We start from the raw sequence: 16475 nt of genomic DNA on the forward strand, positions 1-16475 counted from the left end.
AACAGCTTTTCTAAACAGATGTATTTTAGTACAGCTTGTTTCCTTTATCTAGGAAGTTTTACATTAGTCAGTTATTTTGTTTGCTTGCATTTTGCTAGGACTTAATGAACTGTTTTGTTCTCGTGTTTGGACTTTATGTTGTAGCATATGTAATTAGGTATCTTTGGGTCATTGTTCTACATTCTTTAATTTGATAGACTATGCCACAGTTCCGACCTTTGTTCCTGTATCTTAGTAACACCCTCAGATATGCAAAGGTATATGCCTTACACTTACATTTTGTTATCTCTTTTACTGTGTGTCTGTTTCTAGTTAGAGCCTACTGCAGAAACTTATCTCTGACCATGTTTATGTATTGCAATTACTTTATGTAGTCTTAAGTGCATATCTGTTTTTTTTTTTTACATTTTACATGATACATTTATTGTGAGCAAAATATTTAAGATCACTGGAAATTTACAGGAAATAAATAATATAAATAGAAACTGTGAGTGCAAGGCATACATTTTTGGAAAACTAATTTAAAACAAAAACACAAAGAAGTCTGTAAAATATTGTACATAGGATGTTCAAATTAATGAACACAGCTTATAAAAGTCCTCTAAAAGTTTAGATCTAACTTTGAAAATATACGCAGAAATAAAACAGCAATAAGTAATGTAAAAGAAACTGAGCATATAACCTCGGAGTTGCAGTCAATGGTAAACATTCTCTGGAAGTAAATTGCCAGTATTTTAGGTTGGGAGATTAAGGGGTGATTGCAAAGAAATTGCTGGAGATTCATGTTAGAACCATTACAAATTAAGGAAAGAGTAAAAGGAGAAAGTATGGCATAAAGCAGAAAAGTAGGCTGGGGGATGGGAATGATAAAGCAGAAAACTAGGCTGGGGGATTGGAATGATAAACCAGAAAAGTAGGCTGGGGGATAGGAATGATAAAGCAGAAAACTAGACTGGGGATGGGAGTGGAGTACTGGGCACCATAAGAAAGGAGGACTTTACAGAAATGTGATAGAAGATGGAAGCAGACGCAGGAAGAAAAAAGTCATAAAAACTGGCAAGATGGGAGATACAGAAAGGCATGAAAGGTAACTGTATACATAAGACTTTGAAGTGTGCAAAGCACAAGGTACATAGGATAGTAAAGAGGAAAACAGAGAACAAAAGGATGTTGACTAATGAGAAGAGTTGTTAGTGGAGGCAAATCAGTAGATAAGAGGAGGGAAGGACAGAGAAAGGAGACTAGGAGGATATAAATAGGAACAAAGCTATTTGTGGTAGAGAAGAGAGCACAATGGAGGGAAGGAAGAACCAGAAAGGAAAGAAATATCAAGGAAGTGGAGGTAATCAGCTGCACTAAAAGGCCTCACCCAGGCCCTAGTAGAAAATAAACAATGGCAAGAGCTACACAATAGTAGGAATGAGTATAAAATCAAATACAGTGAAAATAAAATAAACCAAATTTGTATTTAGTGATGTTACAAGTTTAGGACCTAAGATAGGAGAAGTGTTTTTTGAGGTGAGCATTGAAGATTGTGAAAGGGAAATGTTACACACACACACACACACACACACACACACACACACACACACACACACACACACACACACACACACACACACATCCACCTAACATGCAGAATCATTACATCGTATGTAGGATTTCAACACTGTGACTTGAAATTAATTTGATGACCTCAGAGAGATAGTACCAACTGAGGTTACTTGTGGTCATTTCTTGAAGCAGAGCCATTTCTGTTCAAATTTTAATAGGACCAACAAGATATGGTTTTGTAATTGTAGCCTTGCAAGAGAAAAGAGTAAAATAAAAAAGGAGAAGGTGGAAATGAGGTGAGTTAGTGGCAAATATGGCATGTTTGTGGCCTCTAATTTGTGAAGAGAGGACAGAAAGATGGTAAAGATGACAGCAAAATACAGGAAGCAAGGAAGAAGAAGAATATTTACAGTAGTTTTTGCTTATGTTTCAGTGGACATGCATAAAGATGCTTTGTGTTAAAAAACCCAGTTTATGATTTGTTTTGACACTGACAGTTCACACATTGGAGCCAAACACAAGTGACTGATCAAATGTGACTCACTAATTTTTGTTGTATTAGGGCTAGCCGCTCAGTGGAATGAATACTGGCTCTAGGTGATTGGGTCACATTGACTAATGCTGATGCTGATGTGACACCCTGACCCCCAACAATAACTTCAGTATTAGTGGTACTAGAGGACTTAGACGCAAAAGTGAGTGATCCAGGATACTGCAGTTAAACACACCACGAGTGCTGGCTGTGTTGTTGTATTCACTGGACATGAGAAGCTGTATCTCTACAAGAGTGAAGCACTGATGCAGAAATCACATGACAAGCCATTTCTCTAATACAGTGAAACTCTTATGTAGAGAGCATGGTGCCTTACTAACAGAAGAGGTGAGGCATAACAGTATGGAGTTTTCTTCATATTGTAACAGGAATAAGGAATCTACAGTTACTGCAACTTCTTTATGAAGACAGACAACAAAGGAAGGACATAGACAGGGTTTTATAAATCACCCGAGGACAACTGCCCTGGAGTTGAAAAGGATGGTGCCCATTGTACCAGCTGGCTTATCCACACTAGATAAATACCTAGAAATGTAGCCAACTGATTACAAGGCAATGGCTCATTATAGTAGATGTCTCTGACAGGTCTAAGAAAAAGACCCAGAGATAAAACCAGAGTTTATCATTATGTGTAAGTGTTTTGTAATGTCCAGAGAGAGAGGTGGTAACAGTTGCCATGACACTAGGTCTTCATGTAAAAATGGCAAAAAGGAAGTTAATGATGATGATGATGATGATGGTGATTTTGAGTGGACATCAAAGTGGATATTTTTCTGTTGAATAGCTGAGACTCATGTGTGAGTCAGACAAAGGTGATGAATGTTATTTAGCCAACACAGCAGAGAGTACACATAGTTTTTTGCAATCTTATGCAGTGGGCAAAGAACACCAATAGAATGACAAATGATATTCATCACAGATCATGTTTACAGTAGTCTAAGCTATATGGGATGTTCTGCCAAGGACTGGACCAGACAAGCTGCTTCCAAAGCTTTAGGGTACTGTCCACAAACTCTATTCAATGTTTTGTTCAAGGACAGCAGTATAAACTCAATGGCAAGGGCACCAAGACTTCAGAACTTTCATGCCATGTTAGTGTGCTACTCCCTGCAGGCTTCAAGTGATTGATGATTGGCTAGCACTTCATCAAGGCTGAGCCAATAAGTATCCTGTTGTGGAATACCTTCCACTTCATCATTTTTTGTGAAGAAAAGTTGTTCTTTTCTCTCAGAATTATTGACTAAAGAATGGGACTTGTGTTTTTAGTTGTTCTCGAAAAAACAAATGTAAACATTTTGATCACAGTTCCCTGAGGAAAAGTCTTTCAAATATGAATTTGTGTGAGAAAACCTTTCACATTTTGATGAAGATCTGTGGCAAAGGACATGGAACATGAGGATTTGGTTCATACTTTCATAGGTTGTTATTAGGCTAATGAGCACTTACAAGCCTAGCCTTGTACCTCCAAACCATTTGGGTCCCAAGTATCATATGGGGGAATGTTGCTAGTCAGGTAGTAAAGGACTTGTAGCGGGTGTATTAGGATAATACTTTTCTTATTGATAGCCTCTGCCCATAAGGGACATGGGGGCCATTCCTATCCAATTGTCGAGATTTTGTTTGAATAGGTTTAAGGATGTACTCTGTTTTACATAAATGGGGAGCCTATTCCATAGTGTGGGGATCCTTTGGGACACATATCTGTCTCTCCAGGACATTCTATTTATGTCATAAGCAAATTTTAGATACCTGGATCTTGTGTTTCTGATGCTGTATGTTTTATGAATGTGCACAGAGCTGCGTCTGAGGAAGCCATTTAAGCCTGGCAAAAATCCCCTCTCAGCAGCCTGTAGGAGAGTGAATACAGAGGCAAAGCCTTTAGGGGATCAGTGTAGTACAGGGTATTCATGCCCTGAATTCTCCTGATGAGAAAACTTTGTGGGCATTCCAACTGCTGCAAGTGTATACTTAGGCACATGCCAAAGGGGGCATAGTATTCAATGATAAGTCTGATAAAAGCTGAATAGACTGTTACCATAACTTGCTTGGACCTGGATACCATACCCTTACCTGTAAGTTGGGTGATATAGAACAATTTTTTTATTATCTTAGCTACATGTTGGTCAACGGCTAGATTGCTGTCTACATATATTTCTAGATCCCTTATTACTGAGTTGACTCTTAAGGGTGTTTTGTCGATAGACTAATGCAAGTTTTAGCACTGAGTTTTGCTTTGGCACCTGTCATTTGTCCATGTTAAACCTACTTGCAAGATATTTTGTCTTGGAAGAATTTATAATAACTCCTGATTTATAGTCATCTACAAACCTGGTGAGCTAGAAGCCTTTAAATTTAGCCTTGACTTTCAAGACGTAGATGCCAAACATAAATGGGCTCAGCATGGAGTCCTGGTGTACCTATGGCGACTTGTATGTGGATGAGCTCTATGGTATCATCCTGTTTAACCAACCCAGAGGTATGTTTATTGCAAACATAGATCGAAACACCTTCATTTTTGGCCCCAGTCTATGCTGTTGTTGGTCTAAATATGAGAAAGCACTGTAACCTTGCTCTTCAGGACTACTTTCTATGGCTTTAAACCAAGTCTTAGTCTACCGTCTCCAGAGTGAGGAGGGTTTGAAGGAAGTGGAGTTTTTTTTTTAGGCTATGAGCACTGAGTATTAATACCTTAAGGCTGCTTGTAGACTTTTTTTCTGTGTTGGTAGTTTTGTCTTTTAGGCATAGCCTAAAAAAGGTTCTTAAGGGGAGGTTAAACTTTTAGCCAATATCTGAAAGCCTGGGGGGACAGGTGTAACCCATCCTTAGCAAATCAACATGGTCTTTTGACCATGTGTTTCTATGTTGACATATATTGGATTCCTCTGGAGTGACACCAGAAACAAAGACAATTATTAAAATCATTCATTTATATTCATACTGTGGCATCAACCTTGATGAAGGTAGAATGCTGCTCAATGCAAGGATCATACCTATCTGTGACATATATTCTGAGAGAGCCATTATATCTCTTTTCATATAGTCCACTGAGGTATGTCTCAGGTCATTCACACCCACACGGACTATGGTAGAATCATATTGGTACCTGGGGTATAGCCTGAGTCCAACTATGATATTGCAGATCCTGCCTCCAGATAAACAACCAACCATTGTTTTCTTCTTGATCAACCTGGTGAGTTTGCATCTGTGTGTCACACAATGGAGTCTCCGATGACAAGAGTATTAGGTAAGTGTATGCTTGCCTTATGGGCTTGCACTTGAGGGACCATTAAGTGTAGGCTTATGTGAGATGTCTGGTGTTGCTTTTGGTGTGTCATTTAGTGATTGTTGAGGAACAGTGCTGCCATTAGGTGGCTTTGGAGGTCTTTGAGATTTGGGAATGTTTCTTTTAAGTGCATCAGCATAAAACAATCTGTGTATGTGGTGAAGGATATGTGTGAGGGATTTAGTGTGGGTATTTTTGATTTTTTGTTTATATGTGAGATATTTGCCTCCAATGAAGTTGTGTATTTACATCTGTTGCATACCATGCTATTTTCTGTAATGGTTAACTGGTTATCTGAGAACATAAGACAATTGCTACATTGCCTCAGAATGCCCAAATCTAGCAAGCTGGTCACAAAGACAATTACATATCCATGTTGTCTGGTCATAGGGCTGGCTGTTTTGGATTAAGGACTGGGTTTCAACAAGAGTTTCCTAGGGTAATTTTTGGGGTTAAGGCAGGATGTTATAAAATGCATGGCTATGGTAGTGCTATTTGAAGTACAAGCTAGCTGCTCTAAGCACTTTTCTACACAATCCCATACTGTTTAACAGGTTTCAGATTAAATCGTAACTTTATAGCTAAATTTTACTGTGTAGGTGTTTGCTGCTATATGGGGTATTGCTAACCGCAGTGTCCCAGTGGGCAGAACTGCACAGAGGAAAAACAGCTATAAAATTGGCTCCTATGCCCACTAGCCAATAAATAACCACACTTTGAGCTTCCTGTCATACTTCCCAACATAGAGGGACCAGGTAAACATCTTCTTCTACAAGATGTCTGATCCTGGAACTTCTTAATGTAAAAACACAACAAAAGCAGCTCTCAAGTGAAGATTAAACAACAAACAGCTAGTGAACAACTAAGTCCCTGGCTAAGTCATCCTTGTGCAAAGAGATTTGGAGGCACACAGGCTAGAAAAGCCAACAAACAGGGAAATTACTATTTTTGTCACAAAATTAAATACATGCTTTAAAAATGTTCAAAAACAGTAGTGAGCATTTTATAAACCAAGTACAAGTGCAGTAAATCAAGAAAATATTCTTATTTTACCTTGAATGGCTGTGGATGGAGTTGGAACAGTGGAAACACTTTGCAGAGTTCTCTAGAAGTGAACAAAAAACCTTGAACTTGCCTGATATGCAGTAGAGAAAAAAGTTTGTAAACTGACTCCTATGCCCTTTAGCCAATAAACAACCACACTTAGAGCTTCCTCCAGTGCTTTCCAACTTAGAGCCCAGGTAAACAGCTTCTGGATGCTTGATCCTGGAATTTCTTAATGTAAAAGCACCGCAAAAGCAGCTCTCAAGTGCAGATTAAAAAAGAAACAACTACCAGACGACTAAGTCCCTGGGTAATTTGCCCTTCTGCAAGAGATTTGGAGGCACACAAACTAAAAAAGCTAACAAACTGAGAAATGGCTATTTTGCCACACAAATAAATGCTTTAAAAATACTCAAAAACAGTAGTGATCACTGTATAAAGCAAGTTCAGTTGCAATAAATCAAGAAATATTTTGTATCTTAGCTTGGATGGCTTTGGATGCAGTTATAACACTGATAAAGTATTGCAAAGTTCTCTGTAAATGAGGTTGTCATTAAAAATATTTACCTCAAAACTTATTTTTCCTATCCGGTTGTTTTACAGACTATTCTAAACTCCACTACTTGCTCGTCAGACACTTTTTTGGTAGCCAAGGCAGTTATGAATCCCTGTAGAAATCCCTTATTATTTATCATATTTTATGGGGAAAAGTGTTACTTTTATATCTAAAACTCTTATTAGAGACTGGGGTTTGTGTGTTTAGTGGTTGAGATTAAGAGCTCTTACCTTAGAACTTAAAGGTTCGTCGGGAGATAAAACTGACTCGTCAAGGATCTGGAGCTGCTTGTCAGACATCATTTTGGTAAAGAGACAGTTCTGTGTCCCTAAGGGGATTCCCTAATAATTTATCTTTTTTTTGTGGGGGAAATTGTGACTTTTCTGTTAAAAACTGTTAAGGACTGGTACAAGTGTATTTGGTGGTTGTCACTAAAAAAAAATAATTCACAGCTTAACTTTTATGTCAGAAGATAAGACATACCTTTCTAAGCTCTGCTAACCTCTTGTCAGATACCTTTTGTGACTAGAACATGGATCTGGGTTCTTGTAACTCAATCATTCCCTCCCCAAACTGCAAGAGGATTAAAGTTATTTGAAGGTGCTTTGATTTTCACGTCTCCTTCCCCTTCAGGTGTTGATGGGTTATTCAGTTGTGGCCATATATTGTTCTTCTGACCACTAATTTCTTTCTCTTGGCTCATCTGACACTTTTCCTCAGGAAGCCAATAAGGACTAGGAGGCATGTATGTCATCTGTTGCTGTTCAGTTTCTCTTGATGGATAATGGAGAACCACTTTTGCCAGCATATAAAAGGGACCAGGTGATACTCCTTTGCTATAGCTGCTCTGAAGAGTTTCATTTCCATGGAAGGGACCATCCTTCAAGCTGCTCTTTTTCTGATGGGATCTCCTAGAAAAAGGAATCATAAGGTTAGACATTTATCCTCTCCTAAATTAGATAAGGAGGATTGGCTGGGCTTTGCCAAATGTTTAATTAAAGTATTTCAGTCTGTACATGCTAGACTTCTCCATACTTAAAAATGAAAGATTCTCCTCTTTCATATTCTGATTTCTAGTCTGAAGGACAGAATTTAGATTTAGAGGTTATTTTTCAAATTCATATTCCACAGTATGGAGAATCTGACTCTGAAGAAAGTTATTCCTCAGATTCCTTTCCTGAAGAGCTGTCGTTTTTTATAGTATTGTCAGAACAAAGGACTTATTTCAGTGGAGACAAAAAGAAATACCAGAATCTCAGCAAAAATATTATGATTTGCTACTGGAGGAATCTCCTCAATCTGCAGCCATTTGTACAGGACTGCCAGTCTTACAGGTCATTTTCATTGCTGCCAGCAATTTGCTTGACAGTCTGCCAACTGCTCTTAAAAACTCTGTTAAGTTATATAAGGTGTGTCAGTCTCATAAGTTCCTTTTTCTTAACCCAAGGTCAGATCCTGCAATAATTCTTCTGTCAAAATCAGCTTTGGCCAAACCCCTTATGGCTGCTAGCCCCTTCTCCATCTGACACAATGGGGAAATTGTTTGAGGGGTTTGGCAATAGTGCCAATTTGAAAAAGTGTTTTTGTTGTACAATCAAGTTGCTACCCTTGTGTTTCTGAACATTGGTGGACAGCATCTGCATTTACTAATCCAAAGTACAGTTTCTGTTGTATAGCTGGATATTGAATCCTTATTGCTCTGAATTATTTTTCATTTCAAAATATATGCGATAAACCATCCAGAGATAAAATTCCCACAATAGCAAGTTCACTGAAAGCATACATTTTGTTTCTTTAGCTGGCTTAAAACAAAACATGAATAACCACATTTTCTGAAGTGCATTTCTATTTTTTTTGTATCCCATTAGTTTAACAGCTGAGGGCTTACTGTGGACAGTTACATTAGTTTTGCACTTTTCATTCTGCCACATTTTAAAGTTGATGTGTTATCTATAATCATGCAAATGCTGATGAGCCTATTATCCATTTTTTTTTTTTTGTAAATTTTCTACTTTGCATTGCAGTCCAATACCCACTAGTGAGCATCTGTCCCCTGTATATGGTTATATATAGCCGAATATATTTTGATGTCTGTTATAATGGATATTATGACATTTTAATGGCCTGCCAATACACCTATAATTTTGAAACAACTCGTGTCCAGCTCTTGCTGCAGTACTTATCTGGAACATGTTATACCAGTTGCCACTAGATGATTCAGTGCATCATTTCAACACCATCTTCTTGACTGTCTTAAAGGATATAAAATATGGATGGTGCAGTGGTGCAGCAGTTGCATTGTTGCTTCACAGCAAGAAGGTCTTTGGTTCAATTCTTGGCTGGGATGCCTTCTATGTGGAGTCTGCATGTCCTCCCTGCATTTGTGTGGGTTTCCTCCGGGTGCTCTGGTTTCCTCCCACGTGACAAAGACATGCATCAGGAGCGTTTCTCCCTGGGCCTCTGCTGAAAATTGGCTTTATTCCAAGTCGGACTTTCCCAGTAAACAAATGTTAGATAAATAAAATCATCTCTTGTGAAGAAAACACATAGGTTCATAGGTTTATACTAGGCTATCTGCCCTAAGGCATTTATAAGCCTAGCCCAAAGCTTTTGTGGCTTACACCACCCCTTATATGAAAAAATACTGTGCCCATTAGTTTGTTGTGCCTCTGTCCAGCAGTGACACAGAGATGATTCCCAGGCTAAACCTACGATCTCCCATCCACAGGTCAAGATTTCTCTTGAACAGAGCCAGCGAGGTGCTCTGCCTCACATGGACTGGGATTTTATTCCACAGCATAGGGAGTCTCTGAGTGATAAATCTATCCCTCCAGCATGTCCTATTTATATCCATGCTAAGGTTTAAGTCACTTGCTCTAGTGGTTCTGGTGGATTTGGATTTTTTGAGGTGGAGCATGTCCATTAATTCCGGGTTTGACATGGCCTTGTATGTCAGGCACATGTCACCTCTGAGCAGACGGTATGCGACTGAATAGAGCTGGAGTTTCTTCAATCTGGCAGCATATGACAGATTTTGGAGTCCCTTTATCCTTTTGGTGAGGAAATTTTGGGGTCTCTCCAATTGCTGCAGATGTCGGGTGAGATACATCCCGAATGGGGCATTGTACTCGATCATTGGTCTGATAAGTGAAGAGTACAGGGGAACAATGACCTCACTAGATCTGGATGTGAATCCCTTCATGATCAGGTGGGCAATGTAGAAGGTCTTTCTAACCACTTTAGCAACGTGAGTGTCAAAAGAAAGGCCACTGTCAACCTGGGTCCCCAGGTCCCTGATAACTTCTTCTGTGCTTAGTGGATTGCCACCTATATGGTAGCTTGGGTTACCTTGTTTTTCCCGAAGGGTATGACTATACATTTTTTGGCGTTTAACTTCAGGCCATGGCTCTGGCACCAGCTATCAGTTTCCATGAGTCCCCTCTGAAGGATATCCGTGTCCGATGCACTTTCCACTATGGCGCCCAGTTTGCAGTCATCTACAAACTTTGTCAGCCAAAGTTCTCCCATGTTGGCCTGTACTTCTGAGAAGTAGATGCCGAACAATAGGAGGCCAAGGACCGAGCCCTGTGGGACACCACTTGTGACCGGCTTGGAGTCTGACATAGCGCCAGCAACTCTAACCCTGTGGGTTCTGTCCTTAAGCCAGTTTGCAACCCATCTTGTGACATATGGGTTTACATTTAAGCTGGTAAGTTTTTCTACAATACCCGAGTGGGGTATTGTGTCGAAAGCCTTTGCAAGGTCAAGGTAGGCTGTATGGACTGCCTTTCCCTCATCAATGGCCTTGGTGACTGTTTCGAAGAAGTCGACCAAGTTCAAAAGGCATGATCTGCCCTTGACAAAGCCAAACTGGGTCGGGTCCAATGTCTGCAAGTCCCCTATATCTTTGTTTATGAGCTCCATTATGATCCTCTCCATAGCTTTGCAGACTAGACTTGTTAGGCTTATGGGGCGGTAATTACCAGGGTCCGTAGAGGCACCGCCTTTGTGGAGTGGGACCACAGTTGCCGTACGCCACTCCTTGGGCACGTATCCTGTGGTAAGGCTGAGATTAAACAGCTGCCTTATGTGCGTGTTTAGTTCCTCATTGAGCTCGTGTAGCACACAGCCGGGGACACCATCCGGTCCCATTGATGCTGTGTTTTTAGCTTTAGAGAGAGCAGCTTTCACCTGCGCATTTGAGATGTCTGGGAGGCTACACTCCGCTGGGATAGTTATCTCTCCTTTAGGGGGTTAGAGGGGGGTGAAGTTTGTACTGAACCTGTCTGCCAGTATGTTGGCAATGTCTGTGGTTTCAGTGATTTTTGTATCATTTTGGACTAATTCTGAGCATATCTGGGAGTTTCCACCCAGGTTTCTAACATAGCTGAAAAAGGCCTTATGATTGTCTTTTGAATCCATGGCAATTTTTCTCTCAAAATTGGCCTTAGTAGATTTTACGAGTGCTCGTATTTTTTTACTAATAAATGATCAGGGGTGACTTCCCTTTTATGGATTTTGTTCTATCATGTAATAGCTTTCTCCTCTTATTGTAAAGTTTGTTAATGGCTGGGGTCCACCAGACTGGACGTTTGCCCTTGGTGGAAAGAGTCTTGATTTTATTTGGGATTGCCTGATCCATGCAGTCCTGGAGGTGTTCATAGAAGGCATTTGTAAGGGCTTCTGCAGCTTGGGTTGTGGTTTCCACTGGCTCAGGGGCCTTGAAGGATACCACACCAGTCTTGAGTAGTGTGAAGTTTGCTTTAGAGAAGTTCTTCACTGTGGTCTTTTTTGTTTGGGGTGGGGGCGGGATGTGGATTTCCAGTGAGATTAGTTTATGATCAGATCTCACCAATGAGAGATATACGTCCGGTGTGGAGCATTTTGTCCCCATGTTTGTGATAATGAGATCTAGTATATTTTCTCCTCTCATGGGAACAGTGACTAGTTGTTCCATGGCATTTGAATTTATGAACTCCAGGAACCGTTGGGCTAGAAAGTTAGGGCTTGAGTAATGTTCCCAGTCTATATTCGGGTAGTTGAAGTCACCCAATATGATGGTGTTTGGAGATACATTTATACCCTCCAGTGTCTTCAGGAAGGCTGTGTGGGGTTCCTGGGTTTGAGAGGGTGGCCTGTAGCATGCTACAAATTGTAGAGCAGCTTTGCCTATGGTTAGTTGCACCTGGATGGTTTCCGAAGCTTCGTGCGTTGCCACCAACCTGGAGGTGTGGGTATCCTTTATGAATATGGATACACCCCCTCCTTTTGTGGTGTGGTCCGGGTTTTGGGGCCGGAACGCATGATATGAGGTAAAACCTGATAGCGCCGGGGTGCTCTCAGGAGCCTTGAACCAGGTTTCAGTTACAGCACAGACATCGATGTTCTCCATACTGAGAAGGGCCTCAAGTGCATGCATTTTGAGATTTAGACTTCTGGCATTGAGCAGCATTACCCTCAGTTTCTTCCCATTTTGTTTTCTAGGGTGGTAGGTTTAGAATTTGAGCCTGGCCTAAAAAAAGCACTATGGGGGTGGCAAGAGCCTTAGCCAATATCCGGAATCCCAGGGGTGACAGGTGCAAGCCGTCCCTTGTGAAGCAGCGTGGCTTGTCAAGCATGTCATCCCAGGCAGACAGACACTGGATCCCCTTTGAATGACACCAGAAATTAAGCCAATTGTTAAAGCTGATCATCTTGTCTCTATATTGTGGAATCATTCTTGGTGAAGGAAGGATACTGCTCAGGGTCAGGGTCATACCTGCCTGGGCTACATAATCAGAGAGCTCCTCTATGTCTCTTTTCATGTAGTCCAGGGAGGTACGTCTCAGGTCGTTCACACCAGCATGGACAATGACTGTGTCATATTTGTACTTGCTGTGAAGTGACCAGAGTGCTTGTGTTATGTGACGGATTCTAGCGCCCGATAGGCAGCTTACTGTGACCCTCTCCTTGTTCAGCCTGGTGAGTGGGACGTCAGTATGTCTGACTATGGAGTCACCTATGACAAGTATGTTTGGTGTTGTATTTGGCCTTAAGGGCTGTGACTGCTTTGCACACTGATTTTGTGGTTTATGTGTTGCTTGTGGGGTGTCTTGAGGTAGCAGTTGCTTGGGTGTCTGCTTTGGAGGCCTCTGCTGTTTAGGTAAAATTTTACTCAGAGCCTCTGAGTATGTCTTTGTGTGTTTATGTGTTTGATTCAGTGGTGTGGTAGCATTATGTGAGGCTGGTTTTGTGGTGTGTGTAGTTGCCTTCTCCTCCTGTCTGGTCTTGCCAGTCCTGAGTTGAGAGAGCTCAGCCTCCAGTTTGGCTAAATAGCTGCATCTGGGATTGCAGCCCAGATTAAGGTCATAATGTTCTATAGGGACTTTAGTCTATTTATCACCATTTTAAACTTGAATTTGATCTGATTAAATTTTGGGAATCCTAAAGTATAGCATAAGTCAATATTCACAAGCAAAAAATAAGTTTTATCCTGAAAAGTAACACCTAAATATTAATATTCCTAAGAATTTCTGGGTTAACACTGGCAAGCTGCTTAACCCTTGTAATAACTCCTCCATTTCTCTTCTCCATGATGTAAGTCACAGTGAGAATACAACTCAGCTTGTAATATATGACCCAGAGGCTAGTTGTCTTGCTTCCTTGGAACAGGACTATTCTTCATTTACCTTTTGAATAGTTAATCTATCCTGCAGATTCCTCTACAAGCCGAAACTAGCATCAGTCTGAACTGGTAGCGTACTTCATAAAATTTTAAAAATGTACTTAAGTGCTACTGCATATCTAATAATGAGAAACAGATTTATCATAGAGGGACATGTTTTCAAATTCCCAGCACAAGGAAAAAGGCAAATTTGTTGCCTTACATGTAAGGTGTTTTTCAACATATTAAACAATTGTCCTTCCCTTGAGTTCTTCTTTTATTATAAAATCCTCAGAGCATGTCCTCACATATATTTTGGTCAAGCACTTCAGAAAAGCTGGTTTTATCTCCAACTCTCAGCTTGGCTTCAGGGATACAATGGTAATGATACTGCCTTGCTCAATGTATATATGTATAGTCATTTATACAATGGATATGTGGCTTGCATACTTTTTGGAGGCTTATCATTATTGTGTGTGCTACATTCCTCATACTAATGGGTCACTATGGTCCCAGTATCACTGTGATTCTCTGCTACATGCATTGCTGGTAGAGTCACTTAGAGTCTGCACTGGGTCTAACTCTTTTTGTACTTTTCATAAATGACATAGTCTATTACTTAAAAAATGCACAATTGTTCGAATATGCTGATGACTCTACAATGCTTCCTACAAATAGACCAGTTGTACAGTCAATAACAAACTCCAGTCTAACTTCCCTTTTTTACTAGCTTGGTTTTGACATATGAGACTGAATACTCATTCCACATAGGTCAAAACAACAATTAGGCCACATAAAATATTAGCATAAAAAAATCCCTGTCAAAGATGGTTTTAAAAACACAATTTCTTCAAATGTAGGCCTTGGTAGTATACCTCTGGTCTTCTTATAGACCCATAGTAATCTAAAGTATGACAGATAATTAGGCAATGTAATGCCTTGAACTAATAAAAAAAGTGGGTAGACTTTACAGAACTACATTCTTTACACATAATGCTAGACTACCTCTTTCCTACATTCACCACATCTGTGTGTTTACCTTTAGTCTCTGCTACTGCTGAGGCTAGAGATGCCCTACAATAATATAATGGGGTTCACTGCAGGACCCCATACCAGTACACATCATTGGATTGCTTGTCTTTATTCAACTAACATTTGTAAACAAGCTTCAGTATCCACTAGGGTGTACTGTACACCAGTTCAAGTGTCAGATGCAATGTTCATAGGAACTCAACCCTATATAAGAAGCCTATTATGTCTATATACCTAAAATGAAGGCTAGGTATTACAAATGGAAGTTAGCCAGTATTTCTGGTGAAGTTTGAACTAGGATTCCTTATATCCTACAGTGCATCCCTGAAAAACAGGCTTTTAAGACTTAGTTGATTATATAGACTCGTCAGAACTGCTAGCATGATGTATTAGAACAACCAAGTAATATGAAGAGAAATGTATGTAACGGTCTTACAAACATACCTCTCAACTGTCCAGATTTTTGCAGAATGTCCAGAATTTTACCTCATATTTTTGGTCTGTTCTCATAAATGTATGTTTTTTTGGCAAATCACTGAGGACTAAAGTCATTAAATAATAACACACATTTGAGTTTCAGACTTCTTATCCTTCAAAGATGCATGCTAATGCACATCCTGTTACTTTAGTAGAATTCTAAGTTTAAAAAAGCAAGATTTAAAATCTGTCCCTATTTTTGGGCTTTGGTTCCCTCATTATTTTAGGCTTTGTCCAGATTTCTTGCTCTAAGAGGTTGAGATGTATGCTTACAAAAACTTCAGTTTCTGTTAATCTTAGAACTATTTTCCTATGTTCCTGACATTTCTGATATCCCTGCAAAATTTAACAATCCATTTCCCCTCCATCTCTGCCTTCCCCTTAACCTTTTTTCACTTTTGCTATGCCCTCTTTAATGACACAGTAGTCAAAAATGTACATTAATGAAACTGTAGTTCTGACAAATTTACCAGTGCACAGCCATGCAACCCATGCAAACATATGCACAGGTACCTACAAACACACACATTTATTGATTAATTGATTGATTGATTGATTGATTGATTGACTGATTGATATTTGTTTACTTAGAAAGTCTGACCGGGCCCAAATATCCCCATTTTATGCTGTGGCCTGGGGAGAAAAGCTCCAAAAATACATAATCAAATTGCACATTGGCAGCTATAACATATACATAGCAAATGAGGTGCGCAGAACAATTTTGCAAACAACAAATTTTGGAAAAACATAACGTATATACCTAGCAACTACAGTAACAGTACATGGTACATTTTAACAAACAGAAACTGATGCAGTTAAAGTGTATTGTAGAATTTGCAGTGGAAAACTAAATGCATAGTGAAAATCATTTTTCATGGAGATGGCAAGGATATAAGTTAATATAGGAAAACAGACAGTTAACAAAGGAAAAATGGAGGGGAAGGATTAAAAGTTAATACTGAGAAAGTGACTGTTAAATAATAGAAATAGACTGTGTTGCAGGTATAAGAAAAGATAATCAAGTGAAAATAAGGTAGGGAAAAGTTGTGAAAAGATAACAAATTGTGGTTTAACCTGGACTGGAGCATAGACATGATTTGGAAAGGAATTCCTTTAGAGAGTGTTTAAAAGTGAGATTATTGTTATTCGGCCTAATGAAAAGAGGTAAGGTATTTCAAATTGTGGCTGTAGAATAAGGGGAAAAGTCACAACCAGGGGCTTTATTGCGTTTGTGGATGGAAAGCTGTTGGTTTTCCACTGATCAAAGGGATCTCTTTGGGATGTAACTGTGGAGAATGTTGTTAAGGACAGGGCAGGCTGAAGGTTTATAAAT

The sequence above is a fragment of the Protopterus annectens genome, chromosome 2.part0 (genome assembly GCF_019279795.1).
Source record: "Protopterus annectens isolate FY-2018-M chromosome 2.part0, PAN1.0, whole genome shotgun sequence".
NCBI lineage: Eukaryota > Metazoa > Chordata > Ceratodontiformes > Protopteridae > Protopterus > Protopterus annectens.